Source organism: Camelus bactrianus, chromosome 1, assembly GCF_048773025.1.
Source record: "Camelus bactrianus isolate YW-2024 breed Bactrian camel chromosome 1, ASM4877302v1, whole genome shotgun sequence".
Taxonomy (NCBI): domain Eukaryota; kingdom Metazoa; phylum Chordata; class Mammalia; order Artiodactyla; family Camelidae; genus Camelus; species Camelus bactrianus.
Window position 1 is genome coordinate 78,897,200 of NC_133539.1, and position 27,022 is coordinate 78,924,221.

The 27,022-nt window shown below is 32.8% G+C and overlaps 1 protein-coding gene across 4 annotated transcripts in view; it reads right to left on the reverse strand.

Moving 5' to 3' along the window:
- NAALADL2 (N-acetylated alpha-linked acidic dipeptidase like 2) overlaps positions 1 to 27,022 on the reverse strand; it is a 1,180,713-nt gene that overhangs the window by 1,146,084 nt on the left and 7,607 nt on the right. For all 4 annotated transcript variants that reach the window (XM_074367722.1, XM_074367706.1, XM_045511272.2 and 1 more), the window contains exon 2: positions 21,588 to 21,636. The gene's annotated coding sequence lies outside the window, so the exon portion shown is untranslated. The remainder of the gene's footprint in view (positions 1 to 21,587; positions 21,637 to 27,022) is intronic.

Sequence of the window (27,022 nt, forward strand, 5' to 3'; positions counted from 1 at the left end):
CAAAATTACATTAGATGAAAGAAGAAAAAAAGAGTACATATCATAAAATTCCATTTATATAAAACTGTAGAAAATAAAAACCAATAAAAAATGACAGAAGGCATAACAGTAGTTACTTGGTGATAAGAAAGAGGTCAAGAGAAGTGAGAGGGAGGGATTACCAAGGGGCATGGGGAAATGTTTGGGGATGATGGATATGTCCACTATCCTGATTGTTGTGCTGTTTGACAATGTATAAATAAATATAAACAAATTCAATCTTATCAAATCGTATATTTTAAGTAGGCATTGTACATTGTATGCCAATTATATCTCAAGTTGTTAAAAGAGAGGTACTTCCCTCACCAAACCAAGAACATGTGATAGAAAATTTTTGAAAGAGCTTTCTCTCTTGATTACCATAATCAAAAGTAAATGTCAAGCCTAAAACAAAGTAGCAGCAGCCCACAATTTTCTTGAAATCATCCATCTTTTACCAAAATTCCTAGCACAAACAGCAATACAGCAACACTTAGAATGTTAAAATAAATTTAAAGGTCCTCTAACTCATGATAATGGACAAACTTTCTCATGGAATCTCTCCAATATTGAATGACATGAATAAAAACTGGTTCCCCACTTGAATTAATGATGTAACAGTTTCTGAAACATTCCTACTTTAAGTCTTTGATCAGGTTGTTTCACCAGCACGGAATTCCTATCCCTGACTTCTGCTCCATCCAAATGCCTATGATTCCTTTATAATCCATCCCAAATGCCATCTCTTCTACAAAGTGCTCCTTGGTGAATATAATCCTTTATTCCAGGAGTAGGCAAACTATTGTCCTGGCCTGCTGCTTGGTTTTATAAACAGCGTTTTACTGGAACACAGCCATACCCATGTATTGTCTATCCATGGCTGCTTTCATGATACCATGGCAGAGTTGTATAGTTATGACAGAGACTGCATGGCCCACAAAACTACATTTATCATATGGCCCTTTACAAATGAACTTTTCTGATTCCAGTTTTATTCCTTTTAATTCCCATACTTCATATCTCTCTTAAGCAGCATTCATTATATTATCCATCTTCCTAACCTACGTTTAAGATCCTCAAGGGCAGGGACTCAATTATAAGCCCTACACAGTGATTTGCACTTAGTTCTCAATAAACATCTGTTAAATCAGCTTACATACAATGTATGAATGCAAAAGAGTTAAATCAATAGCAAACACTAACTAGGATGAGTTCTATTAATTGTGGAATAAGAGCGTACTACGTTCATCAGGTTAGGCTATGGTAATGCAACAACCTTTACCTACAGCTACCAAAGGATGTTAGAGTTGGAACAGGCTTTAGAGGTCATCAGATCCAATCTATACCCCTTTAGCTGAAAACCTAAGGGCCAGAGAGTTTAAGTGATTAGACAAAGATAAAATAAATAGTGTGTAGAACAAAAACTAAAACTCATGTGTGCTAGAAATAATGGAACCAGATAGGTCCATAGGCAGGGCAGGCTTCAAGAGATCCTAATTCCCTTAAATTGCATAGCATGCAAAATTTTGTGTATATGCATATAAATATCTTCTTGGGAAGGGTTTTATATTCTCATCAGTCAAAAAGAGTTCACAATCCTAAAATAGTTAAGAAAAAACAAAACTGAGGAAAAGATACTTTTGGAGAATCACTGATTATTATCATCTAGTTAAGTAGCAAAGCCATGACTGGCTCATAGGTCTAATCATCCCTGTGTTCTTCATTATGTCCAAGGCAGAAGCAATACACAGTCGGCCAGTGTAAAGAGCCACTGAGAACAGGAATTCAAGCAATCCAGGCATCCCTCTTTGTTTTCCCCTAGGGATCCTTCAGTGTGTAAGTACTTCTGCAATACTAATCAAACCAATCAAACCAAGATTATGTGTGTGTGCGTGTTGGAGGAAGGGGGAGAAGATGATAGCAAATGTTAAGGGCAAAAGTTCTGTATTTCCTATTTTTCCTATTTTAAGTAACACTCCAAAGAGGTTATTTGGTGTAGGTGAAGAAGCATAACTTAATGATAGCTGTCATATAACTTATTATCATTATCATTCTATTTTTAGAAAATCTGTCCAAAAAAATCTTCCGATAAAATGAATCAGTGAGACTGATGAATTAATACAAGTACTCACACTCACTGCGGCATAAAGCTTCTATACATAATGGGCAATACTTTCATGCAGTCTAAATACTAATGTGCATTGCCTCCAAATAGCATTACTATTGCCAAACTTATCAGACCACACTTGAAATGGAACTTGAAAAGCCGTGAAAGTTACACTACTTAAAACAAAACAAAATAAACAAAGCACTTATTTGAAAGTTCTAGTGAAAGGAAATTATGGGAATAAGAGAATCGGTTAAAGAGGCTAAAAACAATATAAACATACATAAATTTCATTCACAGTACTCAAAAAAATATAAAATAGGGCTATTTTCAGCAAGAATGGTCACAGAAACTTTTTGTAGAAAACACTAAAACTTTTTTTTAGTAAGAATTCTTAATATTACATTAAAAAGTTACTATTATATTTAATGAAATCCCAATTAGAATCTCAACTTTTGTCCTTAATCAGATAAAAGTATCTTAGATTTATAAGGAAGAGTAGATGCCCAAAATTTGAAGAAAAAAAGTTGCTGGAAGGTATATGCACATATCAGAACTAACTGAAAAAAAAAACCCTCTATTTTCCAATCATGGAATTAACATAAGAACTGACAAAGAGCATCAGATACTATGATTACTATCAAATAAATAATCTCCCCAATAATGAGACCAGTGGAGAGAAGAGTCAATGGTTTAAGAAATGGTACTAGCAAAACTAAATATATGTCTGAAGGAAAATAAAATTAGATGACTATTCTACATCATATCTTTAAAAATATCGGATTAAAGACTTGAATATAAAACAACAAAAACTCTGCAAGAAAATACTGCATATTGTATGTATAATGTAGTATTTTGAAAGACTTTCATTATCAAGAATGAATATATTAGAAAATTATAAAAGCAAACAGGTAAATATCAAACTATACAAAGCTCTGAAATATCTGTATGGTAAACAACAAACAACTCAATCAACAAACTATAAATTTAGGGAAATATTAAATAAAGAGGGTAATTAAACTTTATGTTATAAAAGAGTTCTTAAACCTTGGTATGGTAGATATAAACAACTCAATAAAAAATGAGCAATTAAGTGGCTATTTACTTAGGAAATTCAAATGGGGAGGGGTAAAAACATTAAAAAGAAGCTCAAACTCAGAGATTTCCAAATTAAAGAAACAATAAGCTATCATTTCACACCTACCAGACTAGCAAACATTTAAAAGACTGATTACAGCTATTATTAGGCAGATGAGCCAAAAAGTGTATTCTCATACAATGCTAGGATAAATGGTATGAAAAAAGAGTTATATTTAAAACAAAACCTGGTTAGCATTTCTGTTTTATACACACACACACGTGTTATATGTTAAAAATACATTTATTGGTAATTAACCATGAATACTATTGCTGAATATCTTTTCAACTGATGTCTAATACACATTTGTTAATATATTTTAATGAGGCTATCTATGAGCAATGTATTTTTGTAGAATTAAAGGGAAAAAGATATCCCAAATTATATGATTTCTAAAACTGACTCATTTTTTATCACAGTTTGAACAAGTGATATTATAAAATTTTTTCTATATTTATTATGGGTTGTTTAAATAGCAATATTAATAGACTATGTGTAACCACATAGTACATAAGATACTACTGTTTTTCTAATGCTTAAATTCTCAGAAACATTGTTAGAGACTGTCACTAGGGGGGAGCCTTGTTTTCCAAAGGCTGACTTTAAATTACCATAAATCTTACAATTGTATATTTCTATTAATAAAAGTATATCAAAAGACACAATTCAAAACACAAGACAAAATTTCACATTCTAATTCAGTCATAAGTTTCTGAAAACAAAACCAATCAATATTCATAAAATATAGTGTTAAAGGTAATTTTAAGTTTTGTATCATATACATCACAAAGTTTCCACATGTAAAATGGAAAATGGTAAGCCATATTTTAATTTAAACCAATAATTGAGGTATTTTTCTTTTCAGTTCAATGTTATAACTATTCAATTCCTCGTTATACTCTTCGTGTCTAGGTATACATAGCCAATGACTTTTCTCCATTAATCTATGAAACCCCTTCTCTTTTTCACCACCTTCATGCTACAGTTGTTCCTTAACAGTTTCCATAGAAATACTCACAGATAACAGTGAAAGAACATGTATAGTTCCTTAGGACAATTATTCCCTATTCTATGATGTTTATAAACCAAGAGTATTAAGTCTCTTTAGCTCATTGACTTTCCAGTTTTAATCCTTCCCCAGGGTAAACCTATATGTGGGTAATTTTTTCTCTAGGGCACTTGCAGATTTGTTCCTGATAATAACAGACTAGCTAAGCTACAGCATGCAAATTCCTGCTCTGGAAGCATGTTTTTAATGCCGTAACTGTTATTATTTCAAAAACAAATTAAACAAGGGAGTCCTGTAGAAAGCCAATTAACCAATTTAGGCAGCAACTAAATGCAAATCACTGCCCCTTACTTTCACCCAACATGACGTTTCATGATTTTAAGATGTCAGTCTCTAAGTCTACATCTATAGCAGGTGACTGTTTAAAAGTGACTCAAGGTGCCTATACAAGCATTCCACTGGGATGCATAAGTTAAATATGAGTTCTGATTTATTTTCACTTCCTAACTCTGCCATGTGGTTTCATTCTTTTAGTATACTATTATAAACAAAATTGGACAAATATGTAGAAAGAGCACAGCACTAAAAATCTCAGAACAAGATTATAACCTCAACTCTGTATCAAGGAAACTATATTTGGTCCAAAAGTTACATGACAGAATGACCATAAGAAAGACTATTTCATAAATTCAAGACTTTGTGCACATCTTGAAACAAACTTAGTACTTATGGACAATTTTGCTGTTCGTTTTGCTCTTTCATTTTTAAAGAACTTTAGTCCTGATCATAAGCCATTCGAGGTCAATTTCAACAGGATATATTTAGTGAGACCTAGTTCAAAAGACATCTGATCCCTGAGACTCCCATATTTTCCCTAGACAGTTTCTTCAGTAACTCCTCCTCAGTAATTTCCATTTAAAACACTTACATTTATTGAACCATGTTCAACCAATCTGGGTATAATTCATGAAATCACTTCAGTCAATGCACAAACATGTATTCAGTAATCAGCAGAAAAAATAAACACAATGTAATAGATAAATATTGACACTGACAAGTAAGTAATGGTTTATAAGGATCCATTTCTAAGCATTTGTGTACTGTTATTAAAAATTAACCTTAGCATTTCAATAACATGCAACATATATAGTTTATCTCAAAGTTTATATAGCACACAAACATGTTTTAAGAATTTTACTTATTTATAAGCATTTATATACTGAGGAAATATTTTAAGCATAAAATAAGTGGACCACTGGAATAAATTTATAGAAAATTCGGACATTGCAATAAAACATTAGGGGAATGATCAAATTGACTACAAAACAGATATGAAACTAAAGAAAAGAGAGGAAGACTGAAAATGAGAAAAGCAAAATACCACAGGACAAATACAAGCAAGTATTAAAGGAAAATAACAGCCCAACTCAGGAAAAACACATTATAACTGATCTCTATAAAGCTCTTAGACATTACGTACCTCTCCGGCTGCATTCTATCAGTAGTAACTGTTTTTACATCAAAAAGACTGTCTATTTTTAGCCTTTGAATAAACACTTAAAAATCACAAGGACAGATATTTGGCAAAACCTGCTTTACACTTTAATAAACTTAGATGGGGTCCTTGACAAGTAATGATGTTATTCTCATAAGAACTTGATGATTTTATTCATTAAGTATTACATTTGGAAAGAACAATAATACTTTTATGTTAAGAATGTAGAATTTGAATAAATAAAATGCATTAATACTTTGGTGTTACTTTGTAAGATGTGTCTGTACCAATAGTGTATGTATGTTTTCCCCTCAGAGCTAGAGATACCTATTCTGGAATAGCATCTCTGGCATGGCTTAACCACTGTTTCCTCTGCTCATCTCGTTGACTAAATTCCTTAATGACAGGACTTTCTAATCTTTTTATCTTAATATCCCTGCACTTAGCATAAGGCCCTACATATTCTAGGGTCTCATTAAATCTTGTTTTGTTTTGTTTTGTTTTGTTTTGTTTTTGATGAATAGATGAGTGGATGTACTGATGGACTAGGCTTACAAAGGGAAGAGAGGAGGAGGACAGGAGTTGGCGAGGAGAAGTATTCCATCCTGAGGCTGTGAATTCCTTGAGAAAGAGCTCTTTATTATTCACATTAATCATTTCAGCAGTTAGTGTGCTATCTAGCACATATTAAATCTTCAAATAATGTTTGCTGAATGAATGAGTGCGTGATTTATGTTAGAATTTCACTGAGCATGTGATTCTTACAAGTGTAAATTTGTATCATTAATTAGAAACTTAGTCAATCTTTTCATAGATTATCTTTTCTGTTCTACTTTTAGTACCCATAACTACTTTTCTATGAAACTAAAATATTTCACAAACCATACAAATTAGACATTATTTTTATGATAATCCTTTACATATCTTACTCATTCACTAATTTAATACATTCTCTAAAATGCATTTTATATGCTGCAACATCAATATTGTCCACTTTGTTTTCTGCAAATAGTTCACTTTCTTTCCCTTTTAAATACTTTATGAAAATAAATTTTACGTTAATCAAATCAGTTTATCTTTTCCTTAATGACATGTGTCTTTGCTTTTAGACTTTGAAATTCCTTTCCCCCTCAAATGTTTGAAAAATCCTCCATTTGACTTTTTCTAAGGCAACAGTGGCTTGATTCTTTTTTTATTTTACTATTATCCAGTTGGAGTTTATTTTGTTATAAACTATTAGGTAAGGATCTAAATATTTTCCTAATCCCTAGGAAAACACCATTTAAATATTATTTCTCTCTTCAGAAATTTGAGTTGTCTCCTTAATAATAGCTTATACTCTTACATACAACCAAGTCTTATTCAAAGGGTAATATCTACGTCCGGTTGTGGATGACTAACAGACAGGAACTGTGACGATGTAACACTCTGCAGGAATACAACGGAATAAACTCAGGAGCACTTAATAAATGCTTTCTCTTTATAAAATTCTCAGTTATTTTACCCGCTGAGATTTAAATATAATAATGAAAATGTGTATGTAGTTCTCCTGTGGTACACTAGAAGACTTCTGAAAGCAGAACACGTGTCTCATTCATTTTTAGATCCCACATGCGTAGCATATTGTCTGATACAGAGGCTCAGCAAGCATTGGTGAAATGAACAGAATTATGGCAAGACTGAAAGAGTGCCATGAGAAGAAAGATGGTTTAAATGCAGGAAGGTGGAAGATTTTTCCAAGTAAATGAAAGAAGTTAAGCTGTAGCAGGAGAATTTTATAAGAAACACAAAACTACAAAGATTTCATCAGCTTTCTATTCACACAAATTACTATGTAAATATTGATTTTCAAACAACTTCCCTTTATAGGTTAGTTTAGGTTGGTTCACACTCTAAGTAATAGCAAAAATCGCTCTGGCAAAACACAGTTTAATTCTCATTCCCCATTAACTAGTACATACAAATTCTTCAGTCAAAAATTTTCACCTCTAATGACTTGAGAATGTTTCATTTATAAATGGAAATTTGTGAGCCTAATTTTCAAACTCTGAAATCTCATGACTACATTCAGTGTTTTTAAAGGAAACCTAATTTCAACTTTGTTAATCAAAATTTGTGAATCAATGGTCCGAGGAAATTTTCACTAGAAATATGTTAAATTCAGTGAGGCATCATTTAGAGAACGTATGTAACTTCCATTAAGCTGAGTTGTGAAAGGATGAGATGCTACTTAATATTGGACTTAAAATACACATTCATCATGAAAACTTTATTTCAAATAATATCTAATTAAATACTGAATTCCAAAAGAATCCTGCCAAATTTTACATCATTCTCATGAAGTAAGGCAATCTCTTTATTATGAATTTAATTTACAATGGCTGTTAAATGTGTCTAGGCACATCATTATCTTTTCAGTAAGAACAACTGGCTGGCAAGTAAACAGTAATCATGAAAAGGCAAGGATCCAAATTTCCCAACTTTGAAACCAAACTCCACTGACATAAAAAATAATGAACGTTCACAGGAAGTAAAAGGTTTCGTTAAGAAGGTTAGGTGACTCCTATTAGCAGTCAGAGGAGGAGGAAACAAGACGGTGGCTCTTGACACTCTGAAAAATGAGTATAGTGAAGCACGATCCTCTGCAGATTTGACTTAGGTGAGAAGAAAGTGGTGTTTTCTTGGAGATCATCTCAGATTGCCAGAGAGACTTTCAAAATTTAACAGTCCTATTGCTTCTTGAGCTTCTGGCTGAGATCATACGTAGTAACGATCTTCAACCACTAAGCATGTCTACTGACTCAAGTTGGCAGGCAGGGCGGGGTGAACAGTAGAAGGTACCTAACATTCACAGAGATCAGTATTATTAGCCCCATTTTGCAAATTTAGGTTTGCAGCTTTTAAGAAACAAAGGGAAGAGGTGGCAGGATTTGAACACAAGTTTCTCAAATTTCAAAACTGTGCCTTTTCCACTGTACCACATTCACAAATTATCTTGTCAGAAGAAATCTGGAACATCCTAGGTATAAAATCATAGGACACTAGAACCTAAATGACATTTTTTCTCTCCTACCCACCGAAGGTAATGATATTGGAAAGTAAACATAGATATGGAAAAAATAAACATAGATAGTATAGATGGCTTTATAAAAACAATATCTAGTTCTGCACAAAACCTGGGATTCATTTCACTGTGAGATGCAGCTTATCCCTAGCAGAAGACTAAGAACATTATGGCTGGCAAAGCACAACGATTTTGTTCTCAAGTTTAATGAAATAATAAATATAGTAAGTAAAGCAAAGAAACAAGGGTATCTTTAAATTTTAAAGCAATGGGAAATACTATAGATGGAACTTTGTGATCCCTCCTCCTTTTGCTGATACTCACCAATTCCCCTCTACACACACAAATATACACACACTCACACTGGTACTCTCTGAAGACAAGCTTTGTTTCCAAGGCCTTGCCTCCTCAAGTACCCGGAGCAATGCAGTGTACTTGGCTGTTCAGTAAAACTTGCTGAATGAATGGAAACAAATGATAGAGAAGTGAAATTACTCAATTTATATTTATTTCTATCAAGGAGAATGATCCTCAAACTGGAAATGCTACAATATACATGGTTAAGAGCTAACTGAGGGCTAAGATAGATGGAGAGACAATAATGGTACCTGGCTGTCTTACATGAATGATTTCAGTTCCTCAGTTCCAGACAAGTTCTAACTCAGGATTTTCTCATGAAGTATAGATATGATCACTGAGTGAGCCAGAAGAATAAGACTGAAATATAAATTCTGATCCTCAAAAAAAGTATAGGCTAGAAACCACAGAGAATGGAGAGTCATACAATCCCTAGAAAACTTTTAGAATATATCTTTTAAAAACAATTATTTAATGAGATGGTTTATGAGCTCTTATAAGTGGAAGCACTGATCATACATTCATTAAAAGGTCACATCAGATTTTAATTTTCTTTTAGTTTGTATTAGAATTGCTAACCTGGAAAATTATAGACACAACAAAGTTGTTAAAAGTAATGTCAGCATTCACTGAACACTTACTTTATGCCAAGCATCAAGTATTATTTAATCCTTACAATAACCCTGAGAGGAAAAACATTGTCATTTTAAAGATGAGGAAACTTGAGTCATAAAAGTATTAAAGTAACTTATCCAAGGTCATGGAGTTAGTCAATTGTGGGTGTAGAATTCGAACCCAGAACATTCTAGAGGCTTTGCCCTTATAACCACTATGCATATAGCCTCTTATATGATAACTAGGAAAAAATCTTATTAAGTCTCTCATGAAATTCTTATGAAAAAGATGGAAAATAGTGTGCTGGATGACTCAGTATTTAGGGGTAGTTTTAAAGTTGGCTGAACATTTGTCCAAGATTCTGATTAGTAGAACTTTATCAATGTAGAATAGTTGTTTCTAGTATCATAATTTGTGATTCTATACTTAAACCCAAACTATTTATAATACTGTTATCAGTGAACTGGATGAAGACACAATAGGCTTACAAAATAATGTATCTGCAGGTAGCGTAAATATTAGAGTTATAATTCATCCTTTAGAAGACAGAAAGAGTAATTTAAAAGTACCCAAGTGGTTTTAAGGAAGAACTTATATTTACATTGTTGAAATATAAAAGAAATAAATGTACAATCTTAACTTTAACTTACAAAAATCATTTTGAAAATATAAAATACAAAATAATAACTTACCATCTTAAACTATCAAACTGGTAGGCACTGCAAATAAAAGAACTGTTAGAAGGCAGCTGGGAACTTTTTATAAAAGATTTGAAAATATGCCTGTCCTTTGACCCATCAATTCTATATCTAGGGATTGTTCATGAGAAAAAATAGTTAAAATATATGAAAATATACAGTTTATTTACTTAAAATAGCTGAAATTAGAAACAACCAAAATGTCCTACAGAAAGAGTTAAAACAGAATCAATCAATGATGGGGCCATTTACACACTGGAATACTCCTCAGTCATTTAAAATGCCTCCAGAGACAAATACTTGACATAGAAAGCTGTCCACAACACAGTTCAGTGAAGTAATCATTATAAACAGCATGCAAAATAGGATTTCATTTTTGGAGAAAAAAAAATGAAAGAGAAAGAAAGGGAGGGAGAAAGGGAGAAAGTAAAAGAAGGGAAGAGGACAGTGAGACAGAAAGAAAAGGAAAGAAAAGAGAGAAAGTGAATCTACTGATAAACTTTTTTTTCACTGTGACTCATTCTAATAAATGCATTGTACATCTTGTTCCACACATATAAATACTTAAAACATATATACAAGTACTTTAAACATTTTCATGGAACAATACTTACTCTTTCTGTGTACAATGCTATACAATCCATATTTTTCAATTTATACTATTCTATTTCTTTTTTTAAATGCTAGTTGTAACTCACTAAGTTAACTTCAGAGCTGACTATTGGGTAGCATTCTGCAGTTTGGATCTAGATCTAGAGATAGAAACACTGATCCAGAGACTGTCTGCAAGGATACACAATGAAGTGTTAATAGAGGCTACAATGAGTGCAATTTGGAATTTCTTTTTTGTTTTCTAATTTTTTTCTATGATGAACAAAGGAGAAATAAACGAATATGTTACATAAGAAATATAAAGTACTATAGAGATAGTAATCGTAGAGACAATAACTAATAGTTCATATAAAAAATATCTAGGTACTCTACTGGACTTAAAATAAGACAGCAGGGTATATTAGATACCAGAGAACTAATATATTCTTAGCATTAAAAATACACACACACACACACACACACACACACACACACACACACACACACACACATCCCCCTAAAACAAGGCAGGTGAGAGCTCTACTCTCTGTGTATTCAGATCCTTGTGCAAACTGCTGCATACCACATTTCCATTGAAGGATGTCTAGAGGAGAAACAGGATGATAAGAGTCTGTAAATTATATAACATGAAAAACATCAAGAGAACAAAGGATCTTTGTCTAATGTCTTTTCAAATATCTTAAGGGCTTTTATTTAGATAACAGTCACAGAATAGCGTTAAGGTCCAATGCATGTAAGTCATGGAAGAGGTCTGGGTAGATTTTAGCCTCATATAAAGAGGAATTCTAACACTAGCAATGGAATGCATTGCTTCAAGTAGAAATGATACTCTTTACAATATTCTTCACAATCTGATCCCTTATTTCAAAAAATCAATCTAAATTTTTCAGTACCTGTAGGCTAGTAATATATCCAGTTCCCAGATCTCGGTCCCACCCTGTACAGATCTTTCTGGGGCTTTCTCATTGTAGTTAAATGAGCAGAACCAGCTCCCTTGAGAAGGTAATCAAGTCCCTATCAATGGCAGCGTTCAGACACATTAGTGATAACCAGTTAGTGAGGGTATTGTAGAAGAGAACTTCTGCATCAGAGAGAACTAGCCAATCAGCACATTTTCTAAAATAAACACTGTGACTTTTATCTTAATGAAGAAAAATCTCCTTTGCTCATCAAAATGAACATAATTTCATAAGGATAAAAATCAGTTTGCCTAAAAGGGATTTTACAGTATAATTCCTAAATAAAAATATTTTGGTTCTTCCCTATGCATTTGTAATTCTGTGGGAAGTATTTTATGTGTGGACAAGCATATATAAATACATATTATTTCATTGTCTTCTTTTTACACAGAAGTCTTACCACACATAATGTTTTATACTTTTTTCGCATGGTAATAAATCTCAGAGTTTTTCATTTCAGTATTTAAACAGCTTCAATATTTTATATAGCTACATAATGTTCTATTTTATACAAGTACCATTATTTGTTTAACTAGACCCTGATTGATGGTTATTTGGTATGTTTCTAATCTTTACTATTACAAATAATGTAACAAATAACCTTATAAACACATCATGTCTCATATGTAAGTATGTCTATAGAAATATATATTAAATACACATAATACTATATTAAAGGGGATACGTATTGGTAATTTTCATAAATATTAATAAATCGCTCTCCAAATGACTGATATTTTAGAATTTCACCCACAATATGTGAGGGTCTTTGAATTCCCTCAGCTTCAGCAACACAGCAGTTCCACAGTGTTTTAATGTGAAAAGCCTTACATTTCAAGATAGAAGATTTAAACTATAAAGGTAAAATGTTCTAAAAGGTCCTATATTTATTAAGCTAAGAGAGTGCAGCAGTGAACAATACACTAAAAACACGATTGGAAATTATTACTTTATCAAAGTGCTGTGAAAGAAATGAAGCAAACTACAGCAATAACACTAACATGAAGAAGTAGTGTATTTAACAATGGACATCTGTGTGTGAAACCCAATTTCCCTTAATAAAACCCCTCAAACCTAAACTCTGTTAAGGTTTGTACTGAAGGAAAGGTCCTTACATGGAGCCACCCTAGGCCTTAAGCACAACTACTGTTTCCTAGGATTCCATCTTCTCATTGGGAGTCCTACTAATTATGCTTGTCATACCATGCTGCTAGGTCACAGCAGACAGATTCCAGAAAAACAGGAATAATCTATCCTTCTCTTCATGCTTTCCTTAATAGAACAAATAAAACAAGACTACTTTCCTTAATAGAACAAATGAAACAAGAACAAACCAGCACGCTACAATTTAAACGCACTGAGCAACTAGCAGTGTCCATTTTTCTTTCGGTTCATAATAAGAGTTTCAGCTGAATGAGTGGCCACCCATATAGAGACAGTACATCCCAGCTTTCCTTGCAGCCATGTGTAGCCATGTGACAAAGTTCCAACAAATGGATTGTAAAAATTATTGGCCACTTGTTTTAAAAGGAAGTGTTTTGCCTTTATTTCTGCTTTCTCCTATTTCTCAAACTATAACGCAGACATGGCAGTGACCCATATCTAACCTTGCAGACAAAAACAACTTCCTCTAAGACTGCAAAGCAGTAAGGTGAAACAAACTTGGGGCTGATGACCTTGTGAAACTAACCACTTTGATCACCTTGACTACCCTACCATTGTTGTGTGAAGGAGAAATAATCTTCTTTAAGCCAATGGATTTCTTTGTTACAGTAATTTTGTCTTTCAAATATACGCACAGACATACACAAATGTATGAACATACACAAAGATTGGGCAGTGGAGCTATTAAGAAAAAGTAAAAGTTTAAAGCACAAGTAAAAGAAAAAAGGTGTGTATATGTTTAGGCACTAAGATATAAGTCTATCATTAAGTAATAAAGATGAATACAAATTAATAAGCAGAAAGAAAATATTAAAGACCTAACCAAAATAGAAGACTGGTATCAGAAACAGATATTTTCTGTACTCCGAAAATTGATATAATATTGCAAAAGCATTAGAAGGAACAATACATTGTAGTTCAGACGCCCCGATTTTTATTCAGATGATTACTTCTCACAAGCAGCACAGTAATTCAAATATAATTAACAAGTGTATTTGGAAACATTTAAATTCATTTAAACTTTCAGTGAATTATAAAACAAATTTGGTATCTTAGCTTGATTAAATAGTGACAAATAAGACTTTATGAGAAAAGAGATTGAAACTCACTCAGTAAACATTATTGAATATGTACTCTGTAATAGACACTTGTGCTGGATTCTGGGATACAAAGGTGAATAAAACACAGTTCCTACTTGAGAAAAAATCACTAGCAAATTTCATTAATTGTGTTGACATATAAAGATAAAAGGTTCAATTGTATCAAAATTACTTTTTTATACCAATTTTTGGAACAATTATTTTTAAAAAACACACACAGAGTGTTATATATATACACAATCTCTTTAATACAAGGATCATTCAAGAAAAAGTTTTCACTGTATATAAAAATGAGTTTCACAACAAAATTATTTTGAAATATTATGAAAATTCATATTACATATAATTTAAAAGTATTAATCTTCTAATCATTAAAGCATTGCTCATAAAGTAAGATACCAAAGTTTATTAGGCCTTTAGATATAAACTATCTGCTCAATAAGGATTGTAAAATGCTTAAAAATAACAGCATGTACTAACTTCTTCCCTTCTACTTTACATGAATTTACTCTATTACAGGGGGGAAAATATTGGCAAATACTTTTTCATCTAATATTTTCACCTGAAAAGTGAATCATAATAGGAATCTTAGTGTTATTTATCTAAAAATGATAAATATTTAATCTAATGAAAAATAATCTATATATTAATCTAACAACAGTCACTTGTAATTGGTCAAAATCAAATATTTTGTTTTAACTCACTTTAATGCATTAAAATCTTGGAATAACTGGCTGTTATATTAGACAAATTCTGTCAAATGAAAACATAATTGCAACAATTTTATTCATTTTAAAAAATTGTTTGATGCTTAGAAACCACCCTACCACTGTTATGTGAAAGAGAAATAAGCTTCTATTTTACTTATAAGACAATATAAATGGTTTTTTGATGACATCGCCCACTCCTGAAAAGTGCCAGAAATTACAGTAAGTAAATATAAGAAATTAGGGTGAAATTATACAAAAAGTGAATCTAACAACTAACTTTAAAATGATCGTTTCAGAGTTTAATTTATGAATAAAGTTTTTGTATCAAAAACCTGTTACTATGTAACTTTAAGCTAAACATTGTTGCAGATTTAGGTCAGACTAAGATACTACAGTCTCATATACATTATTTTTTTAAATATAAAACATTTAAAAATTTTGAACATTTAGTTTGTCAAATAAGCCTACAAACTAAAAACAGTGTCTAAATCAAGAAAATAATAAAGGTTAAAAGCAAGAAATACTGTAGCTCAGAAGTATGAGGTCTTCTGGAATTCCTTATTTTTTCCCAACAATACATATAACAGCTTCCTAATTTCCAAATACACCTTCTGACTCTAGCGGTTACTTTTAAATTTATTTCTTATTCAACTTTGCATTCTTCAGTCACTTCTACTTCTTTCTAAACAGACACGTGACAGAAAGTAAATTATAAAATCTGACTACAAAAAGAAAAAAATAGGAAGATAATTAATCATTAGAGTACAGCATTAAATGTAGTATTTAGGATGGTTACAAAAAGAACTTTAGATATACCTACACATCAGTACACATCAGGTGTTCGTCACTCAACCCAATGGCTTTCCCCACCTCAAATATGAGTGCTATTTCTTAAAATAAAAGTTTATGTAAAATCGTATCAGCTTATCTAATCACTCTTCAACTTGACTGCCAGGCTTCTGGTCAAGCTTGCCTATAAAGGTCCTTTTCATGTAATTGGTAATTTTCATTGTTCTTTTATCCTTTTCTCCCAGGGTTCCAACACTGTTACTGTTTCCAGCGAATGGAAGGCTTTTACATAGTAGGACAAAAGCACACAGAGCAGAGATGGCTGAGAGCCATAAGCACCCCTGCTGGTTTTTCCCCACTGGAGATAATGTGCTGTGATGCAGATTTTGCTTGACTCTTGGCAGGATCTCACAAAATCTGCAAATCTCTCCCTGCAGACCCAGCAACAAAACTGTACTAGGGTTCCTAACTGTCTCTTCTGTACGTTGGTTTGTTTTATGTAGCATTCTTCTAAAGGTGATTCACTGTGCAGAAGTTATCAGAGGCTGAGCAATTAATTATACTTTTAAACTCTGCATATTCCCATGACTAACTAAAGCCCAGATATATATATATATAGACGGTTCACAAGTAACGTAGCAATATGACAGAACACCGACAATGAAGCAAAAGGGATTACTGAATTACCATGTCTATAAACTAGAGTCTACTAGCTATTCTATGTTATAAATCAACCAGCCAGTTAAAAAAGAAAACAAATAAAAGTCAATCTGGTGGGATCCTTCCCCATTCTAACTCTGTAATTCTCATTGGGTTATTTTGGCTAACTTCACTGTGTGTTAATATTTGTTGGAAAGGGTCCCTTCACCCTTTCTTACTTTCACTTCAAGAGTGTAGTGAGAGCTATCATCTCCTAACTCAAAAGATGCATATACTGATGCCTCTCTACCAACAACTGACTTCATTCTCTAAATTATCTCAGACGTGTCAATTCTGAATCCAGATCTACCTTTATTTTTCAGAGCACTAGTCATTTTAGAGACATATCTAGAATACTGAAGATTTTTCCGTTTCATCTTAGTAACTATTCATTGGCTTTCAGAATAGGTTCACATTTTTGTTCCTAAAAAAGTATTCTTTAAAAGCCCATGGTATCCTCAACAAATATTTGTTAAGTATATTAAGAACTGCACTATTATGAAAATAACTGCAAAAAATCATAGAGATGAAATTTTCTTTCTGATTTCAGTAGATGTGTGAAAACAAAATGGTTATATATTCTGATTTGATTTCCATTGGAAAGATAACAGCTGTCTTTGTGTTGAGCTCTGAAGAATTTTCCACCAGCCAAGAATAAATGTTCTAATAATAATCATTCCTTTATGGAACTAAGGAATAATATTTAAGAAGAAATAATTAAAAGAAAAAAATATTTAAAAACAAAAATCAGGGGCAAAAACAAATCTCTGGGCAAACTAATATTTTTCTTATGCCTTCCATGTAAAACAATGGCATTAAATGAATAGAATATGAAAAATTAAAGATAAATTAAATTTTGCGATAAAAATCTGAGAAATAAATCACTTCTTACTATACAATGAATTTCTAAAAGAGTCTATGTGGAATACAACCATGGAACACAATTTATTATATCCCCTTCAAATTATTCTTTTAATGAGATGTGAAATTCACAGAATATAATGCCAGATATGCTATTTATTATTTAAAGTAATTTTAACATATAGATATTAGAAGAACAAGAAACTCACACACATACACACACATACACAGTTATTGTCTTGAAGTTCTTTAAAGTATATAAGGAAATTGTGGTATAGAAAGTCTAATGCCATCAAAAAGCATCTTGTTAAATAAAAATGCAGACAGGTTTATTATCATATATTGTGACTATTTCCAGAAATCAAATCAACATTTAATTAAATTTTATTTCACAGGCTTCTTTTCATAATAAATTACCATAAGCTTAGGAAAGGAAATGGTGAGGAAAGTTCCCCAAAGAAATATATATTATTTTGAATAGTAATTTATTTTCACACAAAGTAGTAGTATTTTTTTCTAATATGAATAAAAAGATCTTAACCACAGAAAAATCCACATAGCCTTACCAAGATACCTAAAGACCAAGAATTTCACTCAATAATTTTGTCCACAACACTACCCACCTTTTCCTACAAAATGACAAATTTTTTGAAAAAAATATAATTATTAAACTCAGAAAGGTCCCACATAGCCAACAGAATTTTTATAATATAATACTGACAAACCGTTTTACTCTTGAGATCAATAAAAAATAAATTATACATAAAAAATCAATACTTAATTCATACAGCTATCACTATTAGTATCAGTGTAAAACACTTCATTTTGCATGTAACTGTGGTAAAATGCTTTATACTAGAAAAAAAAATAAACTCTATGGTGAATGAGTAGTATTTCATTCCTTACACTCTATTTAGCATCTCTGAGCATATTCTCTAAAGTATATTTATGGCTCTCAGGCTGCATAAGGACATCCAGTTGAAGTTCATACTAGTTTAATGAAAGGAACAAATATATACTTTACTTTTCACAATCACAGTACGTCCATCGCAACTAAGCTGAGGCTATCATACCGGTCACAGAGAGCAAGAAGTTTCTCAAATTTCAAGGAATATGGAGGGAGAAATTCTAGGAATTAGCTAGTATGTAATTGAGGGAATGGAAGAAGAAAAGGAAACTGTAATCTTTTAAGAAGAATTTTTTCAATAAGCTTCCTCAGTTGAAGAGAAATTTGCATTAATTTAAAGAGCAAATATTTACAGAAACAACTTAAATGGCCAACAACAGAGAAATAGATTTATTATGGCCAAGTCAGATGATGTACCATGCAGTGGTCAATAATTACACTTACAAAGTTTAAAATAATATTTAAAATACTCTATATACATTATATTGAAAAAGCAGGATGTTAAAATATCTAGTATGATCTCAAAAATATGAGGAAAAATAAAACAGAAAAAAATCAGAAAAAAATGCTAAGATTTTAACACTGGGTAGTTAATTATAGGTGACTTTATTTTTCTATTTCTTTATACATTTCTAGATTTTCTAAATGTTCTGCAATAATTCTGTATTATTTTTATCATTAGAAAAAATGTTTAAAACATAAAATGTTTGATTTTCCAAAGAAAGTATTCTCTGTAAGTCAATTTGAAACTAATACAACAAATCAGATTTTAAATAGCTGTACAGTTGATACTGCACTTAAACAACATGGGTTTGAACTGTGTGAGTCCACATACACATGGATTTTTTTTCCATGAATACATAATACAGTACTACATAATCTTCAGTTGATTGATTCCACAAATGCAGTACCATGCATGTGGAGGCCCAATTGTAAAGTTAAAAGTGGAATTTCAACTTCAGGGGCAGGAGAAGGGTGTGTGCCCCTAACTCCCAAGCTGCTCAAGGCTCTCCTGTACTCACCTTTCAGAAAGTAACACAGAAAGTAAAAAGTTTTATATACATGATCTGTATCACTTGGATTTTTCTATCCAAACTTCTTCAACTAGGAATAAATGCTAAATGTTTCCATTTTTCCTACACAGTTTTTATACATGAACAAAAAACGCTAACCAAACACAAAACTGATCTTTGAATTATTTCTCTTCCTGATCCAAGAGGAAAATATTTTTAGGGTTTATATGATATGGAGAATAAAAAAATCAAAAATAGCTCTTACTATGCTTTATTCTGTATGTTTGACTCCAGATGCCATGACTCTTAACGTACCCTGGCATATCCTTATTTGTTCAAGATTATTTATGGGTGTTATTGGTCGGGGAAGGGGGAACTGTTTTGGGTTTTGTCTTGTTTTTTCGTTTTGCTTTAGCAGCATGCATTCATTTTCCTATAAAGACAGATCATCTGGAAAGCAGGTTTCAGTTTTTCAATCTTAGTAATGTTGCCAGTGTCCCATTAACATGCTAAGGCAACTTGCCAAAAAATTAAATAATTTTTTCATATCACTTCATAATTACAGAGAACATACAATATAATATGCAGGTGGTTTAGAAAACGTGAATCAAAGGCAAGATTGCTGTCATTAGGAGCTCTAATACCACTTTGTAAAGCTTCAGTTGAATCCCATTTCGAAGACTATATCCAAGAGAAGAAACCATCTTTGAAGCTTACAGTGGTACATTTCACTTGATGAACCTAAAGCTCTTTAAAAATCAGCATTTTAAATTCCCATTTTGAGTGTAAAGCATTCAGTGAATCTATAATTGGGCTGAGATGACCTAATGAATCCAGCACAGACGCTGAGAGTTCCAAGTAAGCATTCTTCCAAGTCACTGTCCACTGCATGTTTTTCAGTGTTAAACTTATTTAACACCAATCCTGAGAAAGCCAACTAAACAGTCTTCATTTTCATTTTCCCCAAGTCCCTAGTTTCCTCAAATCTGACATCTCCTCCATTTTAAAACACACTTGTCTCTTAGCATCTCTCTCATCCCAGGCATCTAGTCCCTCGTGTCTCCCAGGGTTCTATTATAAGAGGCCTCACATGGGCCTTTTCTCCCTAAAGAGCACTGCAGATTCTGGATGAGCATCTCGCAAAACAAACAAACTATATATATATACAGAACACACACACATATATATGAGAGGATTGATATAGGGTTATCAACTTATCAATAATACTGTTCCTCAAAAGAGTAGGACAGACAAGATTATAGAATAAAAGAGAGCGGGAAAACTCACTGCATAACCCTTATTTTCTCATTCTGTCAAAGACCAGTGGAAACTTCATAAAAACCTTGGGAACCACATCCTTCCAACCTCTCTCCCCTCACTATCTTGCCCATCCCCCAGGTTTTTCTCTGCCCGGGAAGAATACTGGCTTGCTACTCTGATCATCTTTGTAGCCCTCTAAAAGATAACAGAGCTGTGAAGAAAACATTAAGTAAATTAGGAAGCAATCCTGAGTAGTTTAGTAGCTCCACCAGAACAATGTGAAATAAAGAAGAAAAAATGCATTGAAAGTGCATCTGCACATTTTAATAAAAGAAAAAATGGGAAAGCCACTACTTACAACAAAGTTAAAAAAAAAATACATGGATTTGGATAGTGGCAAAGATTTGGATTGTAAGGCAAAAAGAACACCAATTGCTAGTCCCAGCTTGGTCTCATTTGAGTCAGACCTATATGAGTTTGAGCAAGTCATTTAATACTTCTTTGTAACTGAAAAGGGCTAAACTAGGTTATCTCTTAAAGTAACTAATTATACCTCTAAGAATAAGAATAATGTTCTCTAGAGAATAAATTAAATGTAAAAATAGTGTTAACTTTTGTATCCCAACATTGTGTTTCCTTGTTTTACTTTTATTAGTTATATATTCCAAAAAGGATGTGATGTGGGTTCCAAGGAAGGACACATAAAATGAGACTATTATAACAAGAAACTGATGCTCTAAAAATATTATACTTCTTTATTCAAGTTTTTCAACTTCATTTTTCATACTCACATGTTCACTATCAGTAGAAGAAACAAAGAGTGAACTGAAAATGGAGTAGCTAAGTAAACTTTTGAAAAAGCTAATTCTAAATATGTCATAAGCTACTGCTACCTAATAATATTAGCATCAAACCATCATCTCTCTAGTCTAATAAAATATAAATCAGAGTCTCGGATAAAGACATAGTTTTGTGAATTAAAAAACACACACAAGACAAAACACTGTCTTACCTTCCAGGGATTGTTTTATTTCCTCATCCCTCCAAGTACAACAAAAGCTCTGTGAAAGGCAAATCAAGATATACTTCAGTTTCTCTCAGCAAAGAACAGCTTTCAGTGTTTATTGAACTTAACTGAATTCTAGGCCCAAATGGTCTAGTCATCTATTATCACTATAAAAATTCCTTATTTCCTAGATCTGTCCAAAACCATGTTTCAGACCATGTATCTCAATATTTCTTTTGGGGGAAAAGCCTGACCAGGTTGATTTTTCTATTTCTCTACTTTTCCTCATGCCATCCCTACCGTGCAGCATAACTTGGTGCCATTAAGTGTCCCAAGAAGTGAACATGGACCCAGTAGATGGCATTCTGGAGACCAACATGTGACCCATTTATAATTAAGTTCAGCTGCAATTCTGTTATTGACCCTCACTCATTCCTGTTTAGCTCCACCTGCTTAATACAAGTCTTGGAACATCTTTTATACTTTCAAGGCTTCTGCTTCTTTACTCATAAAATTCTTATCTATTTACATCAAGTGTCTTTGGGGACTATCTCAAAACAGACTTCCCCGTAGGACCCTAAGAGTCATCATCCTCCTCATTCCTGCCCAGCTTACCCACCCTCTCCCAAACACACACACACACCCACAAAATGTGTCTGCTAATCTCCTTTGTAATCTTGAAAAGGGGCAACATCTGGCTTTACTGGATATTAGAGTTTCAGGTAAAGTAAATCTTCACTTTCTATTAATCTATATTTTCCTTTCAGTACATCAGCTTGCTTAAGCAGCAAAAGGCAGTGAAGTGATAAAATGAAGTTGTATCTTCAACCCCTAATCACACCTGATGTGAGCCTAGGCAACTTCTGTGTGCCTGGCAAGGCTAGGTATAGAGCACACTTATGAGTCTATAATCTATTTGGGGAAGAATATCTTCTCATGGGAGGTGCAGGTGGAATTTGGGAGTAGCTTTGGTTTGGGCTATTATGTTACAGCACATTAGAGAGTACTTAGCTTGTCTCATGAAGAGAAATTCATTTAGTAAGTTTAATAAGAGAAATTCATTTAATAAGTACATTCTGGGCACCATAATGACAGGCGAGTAAGGAGGCAAAGATTTAAAGACATTGTCTGCTCATATGACAAAAAAACATGGAGGAGAGAGAATGAATATACATTGAAAATGATGCTAATAAAAGCAGCCATGTATACAGGGGAATACGAGGCCACAGTGGAGGGAGTGTGACTGGCTCTAGAGGAAAGGGTTGGGGACATTCACAAAAAAGATATATTACTGGCTATATGGGCATTTATATAAGGGAGAAATACATTCCAGGAAGAGTGTCCACATGTGTGGAAAGATGAAAGATAAAAGGCAGGTTACTTATATCACAAACATGAAAAAAAAAAAAAAAAAGCATGTTTAGGATCTTATCCTATCAGAAGATGAGGATGGAGTCTTTAATGGAGGCCAGATTATAATGGGCCTTGTTCAGAGTATAGTGGGCTAAGAAGTTTAGGTTCATCTCACAGGCAGTGAGGGGCCACCAGGGACTCTTAAGCAGAGGAGTGATGGTATTAAATGATCAGATATCAAACACCTACTGGTAGATGGTGACTTGTAAAATCTTCCCAGTCTTTCACCACCAAGGAAATCCCCTCAGTAATTTTTCTTTGGGAAAGAAAAGCCCCTTATTGTTTGGCAAAGAAAACAGGATGAAATGGTTTGATCCTAACCCATATCTGATCTTTTCCAGGTCCCCTTCCTCATGTGTGTGGAGAATGAGAAAATGGTGAAAAGAAAAGAAATTACATTTTATTACGTATTAGGTACCAGGAAACATGCCAGGTGCTTCACACACATTATTATCAGATTTAACTCCAGCCTTCTAAGGTAGGTAAAATTATTCCCATTTTAGAAAGGAAAAAGTAGAGGCCAAGCAAGTTGTCAGAAATCAGAGTAATAGAATACCTAGGTGAAAAACTAGGATTTAAACCCAGACTCAACTAACTTCAAAGATACTCAAGTAGGATAATGTAGCTTCTCCATATGCCACCTTAATTTATTCTTACAATAATCATTTTATAAATAAATAACTTAAAATTCTGAAAGGTGGTCATACATATAAGTGGGTCAAGGAGGAGATGAGATGCAAAAGATAGACAAGGCAAACGTCCTAGAAACATTTTTAACTGCTTAAAGGTGAGCTACTGAAACACAGATACCAAACTAACAAGACCTTCCTTAATCCTTCCACTATCCTTAGCGTTGCATTAGTGAACAATGTTTATTGGTTACAATGCTATTTTTGTCTATATTAAAGTGAAAGAATAGCTATGTAGACAAAAACGTATGTTATGAAAATGTGTAAAGATTTCTTTTCACTACCCCCCAAAATATGTAAACCAAAAAGAAGACATGAGAAATAGAGCAATTCTTTAAATAATCAGGGAGACAGAAACTAATATAATGGTAAGTCCTTTTTTAAAATCAAACATTAATTTACAGGTTTTGTAACTACTTTGTCCTACACACATTGTGACGGGTTTTTTTGGTCATAAAAATGCTTAGAGGAGTTCAAATTGGATACATACTAAGAAAATGACTAAATTATAATACAAACATATCAAATTTCTATTATGTAGTTTTTTGCTTGCTTTAAAATTGAATTCTTGGTAACAATGATATGAAATATCACACAATTAGATTTTTATATTTGATACTGAACAAATAAGAGAACAGCTGCTTTTTTTTATAGATATATACCAGGCAGCAATGAAGTGAAGAGCAACTTTCTCCATTCAAGGGGAGAACTGGTCATGATGAGTCACCTGAATCTCACTAATGTCACTGTAGCTATATTGGCAATAAATTAAACCCTCAGTACTAGCAGATTCCATACTAACATTCTCAAATTGAGGTTGATACAGAGGTTAGAGAGAGATGGCAGCATACCATGTTATTCTTCGTAAAAGTAAAAACCAAGCCACCCTTCCTTTCTGTACATACACAATATCATTTTTTAAATTAACTTTAAAAATGTTCAATATTTAATAACCATTAAAATCGATTTTTTTCATTCTGAGTGAAAATAAGGATATAGAGGAAAATTACATCATTTTCACTGGTAGAACAGGATAAAATATATTTAACAAGATGAACATCCTCATTCTCTGCCTTGTCCTTTCTATGCACTCAACTCAAAGTTAGTAAAGCAAATGAAAAATATATATATATATATACATACATATATATTGCTGTCTTCACCTTGGAAAATTAAGATGGAACATAATGAAGATGAAAATGATCTGGACCTAACGTTTAAATATCACTACAATAATAATATTATGAGGATTATTCAGATAGCACAGTAAAAACTTAGGAGACAGGAATTCTTTCTTTTCTTCAGATAACCTAAAAAGAATGGGAAAGGACTAATGGAGAAGCAGCTATTACTAATTAGAGCACAAAGTTTCAATACTATCTCCCAAACTCCAAAAAACACTTTATTGCTTGTAGAGCTGGAAGATAGCTATTTCATATATTCAAGATCACAAATTTTCAAATGATGAAGCTACTAAAACTATTATCTATGAAAACTGTGCTTTAACAATACATTTACACTGTTCATATGACAATATGTGAGAATAAAATCCTAGATCATAATTGCTGGAAATACTTCTGAGGAAATCTATCAAGAAGGATATCTGAGGCCCTAGTAACAGAATAATTATCCTCATATGATATTGACTAAACAAAATAAGAAAGTGAGTGATCTTGATGTAATTGTAGATATCAATACCTGTAAAACCAAGCATGGCACAATGTCATTTAACAGCACTTTTGATAATGCTGAAATGTTATTTTCCTCCAACTCTGGGTTCCTCAGAAAGATACAAGATTGTTTGAGTACTTAAAACCTTCAACAAGATTCCTCTTTCTATTTGCTCCCCCATTTTTTTTTTAAGTCCTGTCTGGACAATTCCAGCACACATGCAAGAATCAGTCATAGCGATGGAACCATATGACATCACCAGGGCCTTACCTTCAGGCACATGAATGGAATATCTAACCTCCCAAAACAAGTTTTTGAAGAAAACTTGAGTTTGAGCCTTCCAAAAAGTCTTTCACAAATAATTTTATCTGTTAAAACCATTTTGACTATTGAAGCCTTCCTGCAGTATAATAATATTGCATCTTTTTCTTACGTAGCCCAAAATACAAAACAATCTAGCATTTGTATAAAAATATCTCAAAAATTAGAAGAAAGAAAGTGACTGATTCCTTTACTAGATTAAATATCCCTGACTTTTTTTAGTATCTCTTTTGCAGGGCACTGTAAGAGGGATCTTTGTGGTGATAAAATAGTTCTGTATCTTGCTAGTGGTGGTAACTGCATGAATCTACATGAGGTAAAATGACACAGAACTATACGCACAAGTTGCACCAATGGCCACTTTCTGTTTTGATTTCATACTCTAGCTGTATAAGATATAACCAATGCGTGAACTGGGTAAAGGGAATGCACTATCTGCACTATTTTTGCAAATTCTTGAGTATCCATAGTTTCAAGATAAAAAGTAAAAAAAAAAGCGGGGGGTGGGGGAAGCTTCTCACAGAAATCATAATATCTCAATGCCAAGATTATAGGAGGAAAACTATAAGATTAAAGAGGAAAATCATTCTTGTAAATCTAAAAGATCAGTATGTGTAAATATCAGAAAAGCAAGTAAACCAAAGCAGGTGGAAAACGGTTATAATCTGAGTATTAGATAGGACTGCATATAAGCTTACTCTGAATATAAGCTTAATGGGACTAAACATGATGGGAATATGACAACAAAATTACCTATCTGCATGTCAACCTGTGTTCTTTCCTGGGGTCTGAAAACATATTCTATAGAGACTTACCACAAGCAAGAAATTATTTTGAAGTCTTGAATTTTATTTTAAAAAGTGTGTATTTTGCGCTGGATGCCATATTCACATTCTTTTATAATTTTAAACATTTACCAGCTAAGTGACTTAACTACTTTCTCCAAAATTTTTTTTTTTTTTTTTTTTTTTAGTATATTTGACATTCCAAGAAGACAGCCATGTTTATCCAAGTCTTCCAACATAGTTCAGAGTACCCCAGTTAGGAATCATATGCTTATTTTCCAGCTTCAGGGTGGTGACTAACAAATCATTTAGGCTAGCCTATTGTACGGCAGCCACTAGACTACCTTGGCGACGAGGCTATTCTTCAGAAAATTCTTAGAAGACGGATAACTGCTAGCCCTCTATGATTTCAGCTATGGTTTACTGGAAAAGGACTTATCCTAAGAGCCATGAACCTCCTTTAAACAGAGCCTTCCTGGGAAATATCACTCCCACACTGTTTCGTCTCAACAAGAAGCAGTGAAGCCTTGAGGTATTTGCATAAACATACACACCTAAGACT